This window comes from Scyliorhinus canicula, chromosome 2 (assembly GCF_902713615.1).
Source record: "Scyliorhinus canicula chromosome 2, sScyCan1.1, whole genome shotgun sequence".
Lineage (NCBI taxonomy): Eukaryota > Metazoa > Chordata > Chondrichthyes > Carcharhiniformes > Scyliorhinidae > Scyliorhinus > Scyliorhinus canicula.
Window position 1 is genome coordinate 179,211,751 of NC_052147.1, and position 18,236 is coordinate 179,229,986.

Sequence of the window (18,236 nt, forward strand, 5' to 3'; positions counted from 1 at the left end):
CTTTTACTTATGATTTTTACTTCTTTCCTCCCCTTTGTGTCTGTCTACCTTATGTATGTGTGTCGGGGGGGGGGGGGGGGGGGGGGGGAGTGCAAATTAAAGTGAATAATTAGGAATTAGATAATACTTAACAAGTTGTTCTTGCTGCATATATCATTATAATTCTTGTTATTACTAAAAGTAATTGTGCTTCCACTTACAAACATGGTGACTGCAATTATTGGGAACCAAGGGCGGTATACGTTCGGTATTTTTCAAAGAATTATTTGTTAATTCAGTGGTGTTGTGACTCTGATTCATTTCATGAATCAAGCTGGAACTGACCGCGCATTAGCCCAGGATGTCATAACATTACCAAAGAGGTTGGTGCTAACCAGGCCATGGTGAGAAAGGAGAAAACTATCGCTAGAAGGGTTCAAAATTAATAAGGAAGAAGTATTGGATAGAGTGTTGGTACTTAAAGTTGACCAGAGGAGATACACTCAAAAATATTGAAGGAGGCCAGACTGGAAACATAAGGGAATAGGCCATAATCTTGCAGTCTTCCCGAGTCTAAGGGGGAGGTGCCAGAGGACTAGAGAATTGCAAATATTACACCCTTATTCAAAAAACTTTGTCAGGATAAGTCCAGCAATTACAGACCAGTCAGTTTAACTTAAATGGTGGGGGAACTTCCTGAAACAATTATCCAACATAGCATTACTAGTCACATTGAAAAATGTGAGTTGATTTTTAGAGCCAGCATGGATTTCTAAAGGGTAAGTAAGTCATGTTTAACTAACTTGTGGGAGTTTTTTGAAGAGGTAACAAAAAGGGTTGATGGAGGGCATGGTGTTGATGCGGTGCATATGGACTTCCAAAAGGAATTTGGTACAGTACCGCACATCAGATTGTAAGAAAAGTTATAGCTCATGGAATAAAATGGACAATGACAACATGGATACAAAATTGGATGAATAATAGGAAATATAGACTAATGGTCAATGAAGCCTTGCTTTTCCTGATATATACTAATGATGTAGATCTTGGTGTGCAGATGACACGAAACTTGGAAGCATTTTAAACTGTGAGGGGAGCAGTGTAGAACTTCAAAAGGACATACATAAGTTGGTGGAGTGGGCAGATAGGCGGCAGATGAAGTTCAATGTGGAAAAGTGTGAGGAGATGCATTTTGGTCAGAAGAACATGGAGAGACAATATAAAATCCGGGATACAATTCTTAAATGGGTACAGGAGTAGAGGGACCTGGGTGTATATGTGCATAGATAATTGAAGGCAGCAGGACAGGTTGAGACAGCAGTTAATAAAGCATATAGTATTCTGGCTTTATTAATAGGAGCAAGGAGTAAAATAGCAAAGAGATTATGCTGTACTTATACAGGACATCAGCTGGAATATTGTGTACTGTTCTGGGTGTGACACTAGAGGAAGAAAATGAACTCATTGGAGATAATACAGAAGAGGTTTACAAGAATGGTTCCAGGGATGGAAAACCTCAGTTATGAGGATAAATTGGAGAAGTTGGGACTGTCCTACTTGGAAAGAAGAATGCTATGAGATTCAATAGAGATGTTCAAAACCATGAGGGGCTGGACAGAGTAGATAGGGAAACATTTTTCTCACTTGTAAGAGGACCAAGAAAGAGAAGGCACAGATTTGAAGTGATTTGTAAATGAACCAAATGTGATGTGAGAAAGAACTTTTTCACACAGTGAGTGGTTTGGGTCTGGAATGCACTACCTAAGGTGTAAGCAGGTTCAATTGAGGCATTAGACAATTATTTGAATAGAAACATTGTACAGCGGTATGCCGAAAATGCAGGAAAATGGCATTCAGTCACAATGCTCATTTGGAGAGTTGGTGCAGGCATAATGGGCTGAATGGCCTCCATCTGCAGCATAACAATTCTGTCATTCTGTGATTAATGGTAGAAGGAGGCCATTTGGCCCATCGGGTCTGCACCGACCCATTTAAGCCCTCACTTCCACTTCCACGGTGCCGCTTACGTGATGCTCCACCCCCTCCAATTCTCCACAATCCACAGCATCAGGCCATTGCCTGAGGCCCAACCCGATGCTCCGCCCCCGACCGGCTGAGTTACCGATGGTATGGGTCGCGTGTGGTCTCACCCGTCGGGAACTCAGCGTGGAGGCTGCGGACTCAGTCCAGCGCTGCCACAGTTGGGGGAAGGCCAATCGACGGGTAGGGGGGATATTATTCGGGGCTGGGGGCACTGTGCTGGGGCGGCCCGGGGCGCGCGAGCCAGCCGAAGGGGGGGATCATTTTGCGGGCCGGGTCCGTGAGTGGCATCCGCCATGAAGCACGGAGCAGCCGCTGCAGGCCGCCGCCGTGAGCATGCGTGACCATGGACCTAGCAGTTCTCCAGGCCTTATCGGCAGCTAGAGCCAGATGCTCTACTGCTAGCCCCTAGCAAAACGGGGAATCGGCGGTCGTTTTGCGCCAATGTTCCTGCCGTAAAAACGCCACCGTTCCCACGCCTGTGTGAGGACATAGTGTACAAATCGGAGAATCCAATCCCATATTTGGAAATGGAAGCCGGCTGAAAGCATCTGCATTTGAAATCTGTGCACCTAGTCTGTGTTGAAATGTGTAACAATACACAGCCAACAGTAATGCCCACCTTTGTATTCCTGCCGATGCGATGGGTTAAACTGATTTATTTCAGCAGAAAAATCCAATTAATGGCTTACAGTCCGAAATGATAGTGAGATGGCGGCAATAAACATATTGATGGAATTTTTTGAGAGCATGTAAGACTGCCAAACTCTTTTAATCTATCTATTGTGGCATGGTTTAACAGTGGTTAGCACTGCCGCCTCACAACACCAGGGACCGGGGTTTGATTCCAGCCTTGGAGTTTCCACATTCTCCCTGCATCTGCGTGGGATTTCTCTGGGTGCTCTGGTTTTCTCCTACAATCCAAAAATGTGTAGATTACGTGTATTGGCCATGGTTAATGTGTGGGATTACAGGGATAGGGTGGGGGAGTGAGCCACGGTAGAGTGCTCTTTCAGATGGTTGATGCAGACTCAATGGGCCAAAATAGCCTCCTTCTGCATTATTGGGATCCTGTGGAATCTATTTATGAATACTTATTTTCAGCATCCACCAAGGTTCTGGAACAAAGGCAGCAGGCTGCTCCACATCATCTTCCATTTTATGGGAAATGCCACTCCTATACCATAAGCAATGAATCACACATCACAATTGGGGCAGCACGGTAGCATGGTGGTTAGCATAAATGCTTCACAGCTCCAGGGTCCCAGGTTCGATTCCCGGCTGGGTCACTGTCTGTGCGGAGTCTGCACGTCCTCCCCGCGTGTGCGTGGGTTTCCTCCGGGTGCTCCGGTTTCCTCCCACAGTCCAAAGATGTGCGGGTTAGGTGGATTGGCCATGCTAAATTGCCCGTAGTGTCCTAAAAAGTAATGTTAAGGGGAGAGGGGGGGGGGGGGGGTTGTTGGGTTACGGGTATAGGGTGGATACGTAGGTTTGAGTAGGGTGATCATTGCTCGGCACAACATCGAGGGCCGAAGGGCCTGTTCTGTGCTGTACTGTTCTATGTTTTATGTTCTATTGTGGGTTTGTCTGTATTCAAGTGGACAAGTAAGGTCGACCGTTGTAGGGCCTCGGAGGAGAAAGAGTGCCCCAGGGCACTCTTATGAGTTCTAATGCTCCTTCTAGGTGTGACCCCAGATAGCACATCAGAGATGGAGGTGGCCTGCTGCGTTTCTCGCCCTTTGACCTGAGATGCTTTGGTGGCCATCTCTGGAGGGTCTGGACCTTGATGGGCCCGGCTGACTTTCAGGTGTCGCATGTGATGAGAGGCCACCCTGTTCTGCCCGCTGACAATCAGATGTGCCAATGTCAGGTGGGGGGGGGGGGGGGGGGGGGGGGGGGGGGGAAATCAGAAGCACTGAGAAACTCCCCTGCAGGAGGCACCGGCAAGGGTCCCATTACCTTCTCCTCCCTCGGTTGCTCCCAGGCTACTCCAAGGGGTGGAGGTGAGGCTGAGTGCCTTTGGAGGCTCCACCTTCACCTGGCGCTGCCAGCCCTGGAAGTCTGCTCTCGTCTCAACTAGGGTATAATTTCCCTCAACCATGGAGCACTGAGACTGGTCCATGTCCCTCAGTGAGTGAGTCATGTCCCTTTGGAACAGTGCCACATCCCTCTGTGACTAGCCGAGGCCAGTCAGCACTCGGCAAATGCTCTCAACACCCACAGCCATGACCCTTTGTGACCGGGCCAAGCTTTGGAGTGCTGCAGCAATGTCCAGGTGGAGTTAGTACTTGGCTCCCTGTGATTGGGCTCCCCTATCCTGAACTACATTTGACAATTGCTGTGACTTTTTAACCCACAGCTTCCACCACAGATGCTACCCGTTCAGAGTTGGACTGGGTACCATACAATCAGGACGATCTCTTGCACCTGAAGGTTGTGGACTCCTTCAGCTGCACCTACAGGTGCTAAAGCTGGTGACGCCGCTTCTTCTAAATCCTGGTTCTGTATCTGCATTTTCACCACTGATGGAATCATACTTTCCAGAAACATGATACCTGTCTGGACTGCAGCTGTTTCCTGGGTCCAGGCAACCCTCCAACTGTCTGCTGTCTCGGTGTCCCTACGTCCACCTAATGTGCTGCAGCATGTGTGATGTGTATCTGCGATGATGGAGGGTATAGGTGACAGCAGTGATAAGAAATCAGTGCCATTCCCGAACTGGTGTTCCGGGGTGTGCTGGGGTTGTGGCTGGGGGGTGAGGTACTTCAGATGAGCCGACATGGTCTGATGGTGATCCTGCAAGGCAAAAGACAAGACACATGGTGAGATCTTGCGAAGGAGTGATCTCCGGGTGACTCACTTGCTATTGGGACATCACTCTACATTTGGAGATCACTTGGTTCTCACATGCCGACCTCTACTATGGTGAAAGCCTTCTCCTTCAACTCCCCGGCTAACTCCATCACCCTCTGCTCTGAAGTGGTTACAACCCTAAGGTCGTGGTGCCCCCTCCGGTCTTCTCCCGCTCTCGTCTATTATGGGCCGCATTTTCATCGGGGCCACATAAAGGGTATGGTGAGATGCATGGAGGCGATTTACATGGGAGAGTTTGTAGCTGGTGGCATGTCTGTGCAAGGCATCTGGCCAAAGAGGATAATACAGGTGTTGGGGTTTGGTGCAGGGTGGAATGTGAGGGAGATGCAGGCAGGTGGGTTTTGATTGATCTCTAGGAGAATGGTGGGGGGGGGACGGTAATGTGAGGAGTGAGGGACAGGAGTGATGCCAGGGGAACAGAGGTGGCGACTCATCTGAGCTCTCCTCTGCGCTCTCCTCTGTGCCATCCCCTTGGATGGAATGAAGTGTGTGGGGAGTGGAGAGCTTATAAGCAGCTCCAGCTTGTCAGGCTCTCCAGCACCAATTCCAGCCGCAGCGAATCAAGTGCTGCCGTGGAATGAGAATTGCTCTATATTAAGTTGGGCAGAGTGCTTGTTCATCAGCATGTTCTGAATTGCTCCTCAAATAGCACCTTCAATGGGAACGCGAATCACATGCAACTCAGTCTCGGTGTCAAGACTGGCCAGAATTCTTGGGTCCAGAACGGAATATATTTTTTAAAAATTAGAACGCGCCCACTTCTATTTGATGCAGCAATAAAATGCTAATTTTCCAGTTTTCTTTTTCCCAAGTAAAGACTGTGCTGGCCTCACAGCTTCTTCAGAAGAATCTACCCATCAAAATATAAATCAGTGCTCTTCATAACTTCCACTTAGCTGGGTTCCTTTTCTCCTCTTCATCATTCTGAATTATTGATTTATAAATTATAGATCTGCGGTAAAATGAGCCATAACACATGGGCAGACACGAGCATTTTACTACATAGCCCTTTTGTGGTCCATTAATACAATGGAAATGAAGTAAATTAATGTGAACCATATATATCATAAGAAAATGGAATAAAGATATAATAAAGAGACAGTTATAAGAATTTTACAGAAAATCCATTAAAGCAGTAACTTGCCAGTTGGTGCAGTCACATTTTGATAGAATCAGGTTATAAGGGGTGAAGGACTCACATTTTGGCTGTATGTGTTAATGTAGTTGCATTTGCATGCCAAACACCAGCTATATTATCGTATTTATACTGTGATATTGAGCAAGTCCTGTTAAGGCAAAAGTATAAAATACTACTGATACTGGAAATCTGAAGTAAGAACAAAAAAACTGCAAAAGTTCAGCAGGTCAGGCAACATCTAAGGAGAGAGAAATATAGGGTAGGGGTTCCCGGTTCACCGACAGGCGGGCATTGACGTGGATGTGATGGGAAAATTTGGAGAGAGTGACAATGTCCACCTGCTGACGGAACCTGAAAACCCTGCCCTTTATTTCAGGTCGATGACCTTTCATCAGGACTGTTCATCTGGTAAGGCGATTGGGCTGGATTTTACAGCCTCCAATTGGGTATGCTCCACCCACTCTCCCTCATGGGTAAGTGAGATATAGCATGATGACATTGAGGCAGCAATCCAATGCCATCACGTCGGTCTCCGATATTATGGAAGGCAAGTAAGTGTGGTGCTCGGAAGCTCACCTGCCATTTTAAAATAAGCAGTTAACAAGCCTTTGAGTTTGTGATAGACCCAATTGCACACAGTTTTTTATTGCCCATTCGTTTTCAGGTGTCAGGCTTTAAAATGTTTGGGAGTACATTATGCCGGGTATGAGGAGGTGGTGCAAGGATGGATGAAAATGTCTGCTGGTGGGACCGTAGCTCATGTCGCTGCAGAGTCTGCTGCTGAAGGTAATAATAATAATAATAATCAGGTAGCAGCATTTGCATATGTTTTTACTTCATTTCTTCACTGTTTTGAGTCTGCCATAGGGAATAAGAAGAGACTGAAGGAGCAGGGGCTCTTTTAATTTGTGGCTGAGGTCAACTTTCTGTTCGTGGCACAGCCCCTCTTTCATCTAACGTCCAGCCTAGACACCTGATTGGGTGTGGATTCACCTTCACACTGATAATTAGCCATCTTCTCACTGGGCAGCCACAATTTGGCCATCTGGCGCTTGATTGCCGAGATGGCAGGAACAGGGAAGAGTGTGATGAATGTAGAAATTGTTATATATTGTATCTTGTATTTGTGGCAGAAATGTTATTGAAAACCTGGGTTAAGGTATATATTTGTTGCAGTAATATTATTGAAGAAACTAGGTTGAGGTAGCCAGACTGTGTCTGCTCAAGCTGTGAAGTCATCGAGGGTGGGGTCAGGTTTGATTTTAACCATTTACTTGTTTGCATACAGAAGACTAATTGTTATGATTGCTGGAGGTTTCCTGGAGAGTAGATGATTTATGGGGAGCTGTGTTTGGTCCTGGCTAGGCAGGTCATGTGGCACCTTGGTGGGATTCAAATGATGTCTTTGATGGGATGAGCCGGATGTGTCTGTATGGCTTGCAATTTGCCGTAGGATTTGAGATGGACAAGACAGAAGGATTTTAAAGTTGAACAGCAATTTTTCCAAATGCTGTTAGGTTGAGTAGATGTGTATCGAAAGGAACTCTCTCCAAAGTTCTGCACAGTTAAGCAAGTAAAACTGTTTCATTAACTGTATTTATAAATAGCATTTGGACTATATTGGATTGTTTATTTGGAGCTCGTCGCAGGTATAGAAAGTAAGTTTAAGTTTTCCCTTGTGTTTAAGAACTGTTTAACTGATAATTGTTAACCTATTTCTTTGATGTTTAATGTGGTTAATTCTGCATTAATTTTAACATGAAAGATACCTATTGGTCAGAGTCATCACTCCTGGGGTGAAGTATCCTTTCCTCACAGTGTTACAAATTGAAACAAACGTTTGGTGTTCTTGTCCGGTACTCTAACAAATATTGGGTTCTGCTCTGGTTTCCTAACAAAGAGGGCGAACAGACCATCCGCTTTTCATTCTACATCCTTCATGCCACCAAAAATACATAAAATCTAGCCTATAAAATGTATCAGATCAGAAGGATTAATCAGAGGAATTATGAGATGGATTTTCCATCGGTCGAAATCGGGAAACGCAATTGGGTGGAGAATGGCTTCCGACGCCAAAATAGAGGCAGGGGCCGGATTGGCGCCAAATCACGATTCTCCATCACCCGAAAATGGCATAAAAGCGATGTGCGTCACGCACAGTTCAAACACTATTAGCACCTCATTAGTGGGCCCACCCGTGATTCTCCGCTCCTGATGGGTGAATCTGGCACCGTTTTTCATTCTAATTGATTGTGTTCCACATGATGCAGTCGCTAGCCCACTGATAGTAGCAGGATCGGTGCAGGTGTCGCACCAATTCTTTTCTCGTGAACCTCCTGCGTATTCTCTGTTCGAGCAGGCACAGCCACAGAAATGGAGAATTCCACCTATGGTGTTTTGGTATGTTATGCTAAGTGGATTGTTACATGAAACTCACTATCACCTAACTCAGCAGAATCATCGTTCTCAGGTATTCTACCTTTTGTTTGGTTGTTTTAGGAGTTTTGGTGACAAGATATGAGTGGAAATCTAACTTCAAACTTTTCTCCAGCAGATTTACAAAGATGATAAAGAGAATTCAAATTATGAATTCATGTTACACTAAAATGTTGGAATATTTGTATTCAAATTAATTATGGTTCATTTTAGAAACATGTACTGTACCCAATGCATGTATCAAAATAATCTAATTTAGCTACGTTGAGGTTTGGGTCTGAAGCTTATACAGGCTGTTTTCGACTTTACAATGTTTGAGTTATGACGGATGGCATTTACGATGTTTATAAGTTGACACCTTTTACAACGCAGGTTTTGCCTTTTTCACACCACACCAGTGAACAGTTAGATCTTTATTGATTGTTATATTCCATTGTGTTCTGTCTCTCAGAACCTCAGGAAGGGCAAACTGCTGCTCAGATACCGCATAGAAATGTCTTTGAAACTGTGGGTACCGTCATACTGAATGACCTCTCGGGAGCAGAGAGGAGTGGACCTGCACGGGACACTGCTGCAGGGGAGAGGATAAAGGCAGTGCCAGGCTCAAGGCCTTCACTTAACATCCGGGAGCAGCGAGGAGCGGACCTGCGCAGGACACTGCGCTGCAGGTAGGACAGCTGCTTATCTGTTTGTTTATTTCAACATTCAAAAAAAAACAGTAAAGTGACTTTACAGGAGACTGTGAGCTGATTGGCTGAAAGGCAGACTGGGCTAAATTTGAAAATTTCTGGAGTTACTAGTTTTAATTTGATTTAAATTACTATTTTAAAGTTGATTTGAATTACTATTTTTTAAATTTGACTTAGATTACTAATTTTAAGATGATTTGAATTACTATTTAAAAATGTTTAATCTCACTTAAATAACTATTTTGGGTTGATTTAAATTACTATTTTTAAGTTGATTTAAAGAACTTTTAAAATTTTAATTAAATAACTATTTAATTTGTTGTTAGATCAAGCAAGATAAGTACTCAGGGATAAAGCTAATTAAATAGTATACAGGAGTTTGGATATAATCCGACACAAAAACATCTTTCTAAAGTTTAATTTCAAAAGTTTAATTTAAATAAATAAATCATGGCAGGGCAACTCCAAGGCATGGTCCGCTCCTCTTGCTCCATGTGGCAGGCTACCTCGAAGGTAGTGATCTCAGGATTACTATCGATGCCACGTGCTAGTTAGAGTAGAAATGACAGGATATATAGGATGAATACGTGGCTGAAGGGATGGTGTCAGGGGGAGGGTTTCAGATTCCTGAAGCACTGGGGCCGGTTCTGGGGGAGGTGGAACCTGTACAAACTGAATGGGTTACACCTGGGCAGGACGGGAACTGATGCTCTCAGGGGGCTATTTGCCAGAGTGGTTGGGAAGCGTTTAAACTAATGTGGCGGGGGATGGGAACCGATGCAGGAAGTTGGAAGGTAATAAAACAGGGACAGAAACAAAAGGCAGTAAGGGGGAAATTGTAAGGCAGAGAAGCCATAGTCAAAAATCAAAAAGGGCGACAGTACAAGGTACAGTGACTGAGGGGAGCTCAGTGAATAGGCCCAGTAATACTAAAAGGAATAAAACAGGAAGTAAAAACATAAATGGAAAGTGATGCGGTAGGTTAATGAAGATATGAGTTTAACGACAAGGACAATTAGCAGAAAATTTAAGAGGAAAAATAACTTAGGAGAGGTTACTGATCAAGGTGTTAAGATTCAAAACAGGTATAAAAGCCAACATAAGTGTACTTTACCTGAATGCTCGTAGTATTTGGAATAAGGTAAATGAGTTGATAGCGCAAATCATCGTGAATGACTGATTTAGTGGCCATTACTGAAACATGGTTAAAGGATGGTCACGACTGGGAGTTAAATACCAAAAGGTATAAAACTATTCGGAAGGACAGAGTGGATGGTAAGGAAGGTGGTGTAGCTCTGTTATTTAACGATGACATCCGGGCAATAGTAACGGATGACATCGGTGCTATGGAGGACAAGGTTGAATCCATTTGGGTGAAAATCAGGAATAGTAAGGCGAAAAAGTCACTGATAGGAGTAGTCTATAGGCCATCAAGTAATAACATTATGGTGGGGCAGGCAATAAACAAAGAAATAACTGATGCATGTAGAAATGGTAAAGCAGTTATCATGGGGGATTTTAATATACATGTCGATTGGTTTAACCAGGACGGTCAAGATAGCCTTGAGGAGGAGTTTATAGAATGTATCCGCGATCGTTTCCTAGAACAGTATGTAATGGAACCTACGAGGGAACAAGCGGTCCTAGATCTGGTCCTGTGTAATGAGACAGGATTGATGAATGATCTCATAGTTAGGGATCCTCTCGGAAGGAGCGATCACAATATGGTGGAATTTAAAATACAGATGGAGGGTGAGAAGGTAAAATAAAACACTAGTGTTTTGTGCTTAAACAAAGGTGATTACAATGGGATGAGAGAAGAGCTAGCTAAGGTAGACTGGGAGCAAAGACGTTATGGTGAAACAGTTGAGGAACAGTGGAGAACTATCCAAGCAATTTTTCACTGTGCTCAGCAAAGGTTTATACCAGCAAAAGGAAGGACGGTAGAAAGAGGGAAAATCGACCGTGGAAATCTAAGGAAATAAGGAAGAGTACTGAATTGAAAGAAAAAGCAAAGATTAACGGGAGACTAGAGGACTGGGAAATCTTTAGGGGGCAACAGAAATGTACAAAAAAATCTATAAAGAATAGTTAGATAGATTGAGAGTAAACTTGCTCAGAATATAAAAACAGATAGTAAAAGTTTCTACAAATACATAGAACAAAAAGGAGTGGCTAAGGTAAATATTGGTCCTTTGGAGGATGAGAAGGGAGATTTAATAATAGGAGTTTAGGAAATTGCTGAGGAACTGAACAGGTTTTTTGGGTCGGTCTTCACAGTGGAAGACACAAAGAACATGCAAGTGACTGATAGAAATGAGGCTATGACAGGTGAGGACCTTTGGATGATTGTTATCACTCAAGAGATAGTGATGGGTAAGCTAATGTGGCTCAGGCTGATAAGTCTCCTGGCCCTGCTGGAATGCATCCCAGAGTGCTAAAAGAGATGGCTAGGGAAATTGCAAATGCACTAGTGATAATTTACCAAAATTCACTCGATTCTGGGGTGGTCCCGGCGGATTGGAAATTAGCAAACGCGACACCACTGTTTAAAAAAGGAGGTAGGCAGAAAGTGGGTAATTATAGGTAAAGATGCATGGCATTAAGGGTAAAGTAGTAGCATGAATAGAGGATTGGTTAATTAATAGAAAGCAAAGAGTGGGGATTAATGGGTGTTTCTCTGGTTGGCAATCAGCAGCTAGTGGGTGTCCCTCAGGGATCAGTGTTGGGCCCACAACTGTTCACAATTTACATAGATGCTTTGGAGTTGGGGACCAAGTTGTAGCCATCTGAGTTGGCCACTTCCCCACACAAAATGGAGAAACACAAAGACAGCAGGGAAAATTGGACAATCCTAGAGAAACAAGCAGTTTTTAGACTTTTCCTGTGTATTCTGCCTGCAAAGAAAGCAGACAGCACTGAAACCAGCAGTTATACATATTGATGAGCGATCCTCGGGAACAATAGCTACAACAATTAGCTACATTTGAGACACTCAATAGCAAGTCAGACTCCTCGGCGCAAACGGGAGTCCGAAACAAAGGAGACAAACAAGCCAGAAAGAACCGCCCAGCGATCGAGAAACAGCCCCAGTATTGGGGAATTCAAACCAATCGATTGGTATGGGATCCAATCGATTGGAAGTAAGCTCGGGGTCCGCCCAAAAGGCCGCGAAGCCCCTGGGACCTATAAAAGACAGGTCCCAAGTTCAGTTCGCTCTCTTAGCCGGCCCTCCCAGCAGAACATCTTAGCAGCTCTCGAAGAACTTGACCGTAAGGAGAGGCCTGGCCAGCTGCTGCACCATCAGGTAAGTGTCCAGTCAACGCACGCTACAGGATAGATGCTCCTGACCCCTTAATCCATACCAGCTGGAAGCCTGCAGACTCAGGATTGAGCAAGAGGCCATTGTTCCCTGACCCAGCAGGTTCCCTTATCCAGATAAGTACTGGCCTGTTAGTGGTAGGAATAGCCTAGTCTTTTAGTATTGTATGCATGAGTAGCGATTAACTGTGTATTAATAAACGTGTTTTGATTTGAACCTTACTAATTGGTGTATTGAGTCATTGATCTGAACTTGAACTTGAACCTCATGGTGCTATCATAAGGATACCTGGTGACTCTAGAGCTAAGTAATAAAAGAGAGCCAATTGAGTATAAAGCGCACTCACCAGAACGAGCAACAAAGTGCAATGTGTCAGTTTGCAGACGACACTAAGATGAGTGGTAAAGAAAAACATGCAGAGGATATCGGAAGTCTGCAGAGGGATTTGGATAGGTTCAGTGAATGGGCTAGAGTCTGTCAGATGGAATACAATGTTGACAAATGTGAGGTTATCCATTTTGGTAGGAATGACAGCAAAAGGGATTATTATTTAAATAAAAGAACAAAGAACAAAGAAAAGTACAGCACAGGAACAGGCCCTTCGGCCCTCCAAGCTCGTGCCGACCATGTTGCCCGCCTAAACTACAATCTTCTACACTTCCTGGGTCTGTATCCCTCTATTCCCATCCTATTCATGTATTTGTCAAGATGCCCCTTAAACGTCACTATCGTCCCTGCTTCCACCACCTCCTGTGGCAACGAGTTCAGGGCACCCACTACCCTCTGTGTAAAAAGCTTGCTTTGTACATCGCCTCTAAACCTTACCCCTCGCCCCTTAAACCTATGCCCCCTAGTAATTGACCTCTCTACCCTGGGAAAAAAGCCTCTGACAATCTACTCTGTCTATGCCCCTCATAATTTTGTAGACCTCTATCAGGTCACCCCTCAACCTCCGTCGTTCCAGTGAGAACAAACCAAGTTTATTCAATCGCTCCTCATAGTTAATGCCCTCCATACCAGGCAACATACTGGTAAATCTCTTCTGCACCCCCTCGAAAGCCTCCACATACCTCTGGTAGTGTGGCTACCAGAATTGAATATATACTCCAATTGTGGCCTAACTAAGGTTCTATACAGCTGCAACATGACTTGCCAATTCTTATACTCAATGCCCTGGCCAATGAAGGCAAGCATGCCGTATGCGTTTTTGACTACCTTCTCCACCCGTGTTGCCCCTCTCAGTGACCTGTGGACCTGTACACCCAGATCTCTCTGACTGTCAATACTCTTGAGGGTTCTACCATTCACTGTATATTCCCTACCTGCATTCAACCTTCCAAAATGCATTACCTCACATTTGTCCAGATTAAACTCCATCGGCCATGTCTCTACCCAAGTCTCCAAATGATCTAAATGATAAAATATTAAAACATACTGCTGTGCAGAGAGATCTGGGTGTGCCAGTGCATGAATTGCAAAAAGTTGGTTTACAGGTGCAACAGGTGATTAAGAAGGCAAATGGAGCGGGGGGTAGAATCGCGGGTGGCGCCGGGGGGCATGACGTTAGTCGTCCGGCCCTCCCGCGATTCTCCCACCCGGCGTGGGGAGCGGAGAATCGTGCCCATGGAGTTTAAGACGAGGGAGGTTATGCTGCAATTGTATAAGGTGTTAGTGAGGCCACACCTGGAGTACTGTGTTCTGTTTTGGTCTCCTTACCTGAGAAAGGACGTACTGGCGCTGGAGGGTGTGCAGAGGAGATTCACGAGGTTAATCCCAGAACTGAAGGGGTTGGATTACGAGGAGAGGTTGAGTGGACTGGGACTGTCCTCGTTGGAATTTAGAAGGATGAGAGGGATCTTATAGGAACATATAAAATTATGAAGGGAATAGATAGGATTGATGCAGGCAGGTTGTTTCCACTGGCGGGTGAAAGCAGAACTAGGGGGCATAGCCTCAAAATAAGGGGAAGTAGATTAGGACTGAGTTTAGGAGCAACTTCTTCACCCAAAGGGTTGTGAACCTATGGAATTCCTTGCCCAGTGAAGCAGTTGAGGCTCCTTCATTAAATGTTTTTAAGATAAAGATTGATAGTTTTTTGAAGAATAAAGGGATTAAGGGTTATGTTGTTCGGGACGGAAAGTGGAGCTGAGTCCACAAAAGATCAGCCATGATCTCATTGAATGGTGGAGCAGGCTCGAGGTGCCAAATGGCCTATTCCTGCTCCTAGTTCTTATGTTCTTATATCATGCGAAATGCACTACTTGTGGTGATATGCTTATGAGCTATATCATAGATGGATGGTGTGTGGCCTCCAATCAGCAGGGGCAGGATTCTACCCTACCCGGCGGGGCGGGGGGACCCGGCGTAGCGGAGTGGCGCCAACCACTCCGGCGTCGGGCCTCCCCAAAGGTGCGGAGAAGGGGCTAGGCCCACGCCGGAGCGTTTGGCACCACGCCAACTGCCGTCAAAACCGGCCCCAACGGCCTTTGATGCCGCCGCCCGGCACGGGGGCTGGCCGAAAGGCATTCGCCGGTTTGCGCATGCGCCGGTGGTGATGTCAGCGGCAGCTGCCGCTGACGTCACCTCCGGCGCATGCGTGCTGGGGGATTCTCTTCCACCTCCGCTAAGGTGTAGGCCATGGCGGCGGCAGAAGAGAAAGAGTGCCCCCCTGGCACTGGCCCACCGGCCAATCGGTGGGCCCCGATCGCGGGCCATGCCATGGGTCCGATCGTCCCGCTCCCCCCCAGGACCCCGGGGGCCCACTCGCACTGCCGATCCCACAGCCACCAGAGGTGGTTCAAACCTCGGCGGAGGGAGAGGCCTCACAGTGGCGGGACTTCGGCGCTCGACATGGCACGATTCCCGCCCCCGCCAATTCCCGGGTGGCGGAGAATTTCTGCCATGGCGGGGGCGGGATTTTCAGCGGCCTCGGGCGATTCTCCGACCCTGCGTGTGGTCGGAGAATTTTGTCCCAGGTCTCAAGGCCAAGCACATGTGACCAGTGACTCCCATATAAGGAGGGACACATCCGGCCATCTTCAGAAGAAGATTGAGAGGGTAATAAGACATACAAGTAAATGGTCGGTGCTAGGTGCAGATTCCAGAGGAGTAATAAGCAAACTCCATGATAACATGCTATGTATCAGATTGCTATCTTACCATACGAGACTCAATAAAGATTCTGGCTTGAACAAGTCAAGGCATTTGGTGACTTCCTTCATAAGGTATATAAGACCAAATACAACATGTGATATACCTTCAATTCACTGAGAGGCAGAGAGAGTGAGTGAATAGTAGGCTTTATTAGTCATGAACTTGCCCAGTCAGAGTCAGTTGTACAGATTAATTCCCACAGGCGGCCAGTCTCTATATGGTCCCAATGAGGGCGGAGCCAGAGGTGGAGCCCTACCGGGGTTACAGTAGAGTACCTGGAAGCAGTTCATAGTCATAGCACTTCCAGGTCATAGGTCACAGGTTGCAGTATCATACATTCATTATGGTGAATACATTCACCAAAACATGCTACCAGAAATGCTGAAGATTTAAAGATAGCTACGGCAGTGACAACATTAGGCATTTTGGCTGGAAGACCGATCTGGTGAATTGCAGCCTGAGGCAACTCAACACGTAAGAGAATGCTGAATCTTGAGATGTGCAGACTGAGGGCCCCCACCAGCTACAGATGTCTGGTAACGTAGAACAGCAGTTTAAACTTTGTGTTGCGGCTGTGGGCCTCCAGGCTCAGCCTGATGAAAGGCGAATTGCGTCGCTGCTAACATTAGCAGGTTCAGAAGCACTCAAACTGTACAACTCGTTTGTGTTTGATAATGAGGAGGATCACAAGAAATTTGATGAAGTGATGAAGTACTTTGATAAGCGTTGTTCCCCTAAGAAGAATGAAGCGTTTGAGCACTGCGGGCGGAATACTCCGCTCCCGCAAAAAATCGGGGAGGCCGCTCCTCTCACCTTATTCACCCCCACCCGGGGGGCTAGGAGCGGCGCTCCGTAAATCTAGATGTTCCATATGCGTAACCAGAGACCTGAAAAATCATTTGACAGTTTTGTCACGGACTTGAGGCTGAAGGCCCAGTCATGCAACTTCATCCATACCAAATTGTCTTTGGTATAGCTGATGATAAGCTTTGTGCGATATTATTGCAGGAGGAAAATTTGGTGCTGGAAAAGGCAGTGAAGATTTGGTAGGCGAGCGAGAGAGCTGCTCGGAGAATTGGCGCACTCTGCTCAAAATAATTTGGCGCCAACTCAGAAGAATAATCCAGCGCCATGAGTGGTGTGATTCACGTCATGAAGAAACATGGGGCGGGATTCTCTCACCCCGGGGCCCGGCCGTAGAATCGCCGGGACCGGCGCGAATCGCAGCACGCTGCCCCGATGCCGGTCTGCCGATTCTCCGGAGAGTGGAGAATCAGCGCTATTGGCGCGGCGCCAGTCGGGGGACGCTCTACCGGTCCCCCCCCCAACGATTCACGGCCCGGGATGGGCCAAGCGGCCACGCTAAAATAACCGAGGCCCACCGGTGCCGTTCACAGCTGCTCTTACCCGGTGGGACCTCGGCATGGATGCATCTGGGCGGGCTGGTGGAGGGGGAAGGGGGCCCACCTGGGGAGGGGCTCTGCTGTGGCCTGGCCCGCAATCGGGGCCTACCGATTGGCAGGGCTGCCTCTCGGGCTGGGGGCCTCTTTTGTTCTGCGCCGGTCCCTGTAGCCCTACGCCATGTTGCGTTGGGGCCGGCGCGGATAAGGGAGCCACTGCGCATGCGCAGATCCGTGGCACCCATCCGATGCCGGGGATTGGCAGCTGGAGCACCGTGGGTCGCTCCAGTGCCGTGCTGGCCCCCTGTCGGGATCAGAATTGCTGCTCCTGAGGCCATGTTGATGTCGTCGAGAAATGCGACGGCGTTTACGATGGCGTCAACATTTAACCTCAGGATCAGAGAATCCCGCCCAGGGTCTCAGTGTGGGTAGCCATTTTAAGTGGCCGACAGGAGCTGCCGCCACCATCTTGTGCCAAAAGTGTGGCACTCGACATACCCCATGGCAATGTCCGGCCTTTGGAAAAGTTTGTTTCAGGTGCAGCCATATTGGGCATTTTGTAAAACAATACTTTATGCATTCCACCATGGACCATGCATGAGCAGTGCATGCAGTTGATGAGATAAATACTGAAGAAGAGTTTTTCATCGATCTCATTGCAGCGATAAACCAGAAGAGTCCAAACAACGAAGATGAAAACAAAATCTTAAGAAAGACTGAAGGTAGTAAGAACTCTCCGAAGACCTTTACATCTAAATTGAAGTTGATGGTGACACTGAATAGTGCTTTACAACGTTGTAACTTTGACCCTAAGCGACAGCTAACCTTGTGAGTTGACATGCTTTGCAAAAGCTGAACTTGCAGCAAGACTTTGCTGATCGTTCAAGGGCTGATGATAGACTTCGGAAAAAGAACTATGGAGACCTTCAATGTTTGCGAACTAGTGCTCTCAGTGGCAGGCATGAAGTGGCAGGGGGATGGGAACCAATGCTGGAAGTTGGAAGGTAGTAAAACAGGGACAGAAACAAAAGGAAGAAAGGGGAAAAGTGCAAGGCAGAGAAGACATAGTCAGAAATCCATAAGGGCGACAGTACAAGGTACAGTGACTGAGGGGAGCACAGTGAATAGGCCCAGTAATAACAAAAGGAATAAAACTGGAGATGTTAAGATTCAAAACAGAGGTAAAAAAAACAACATAAGTGTAC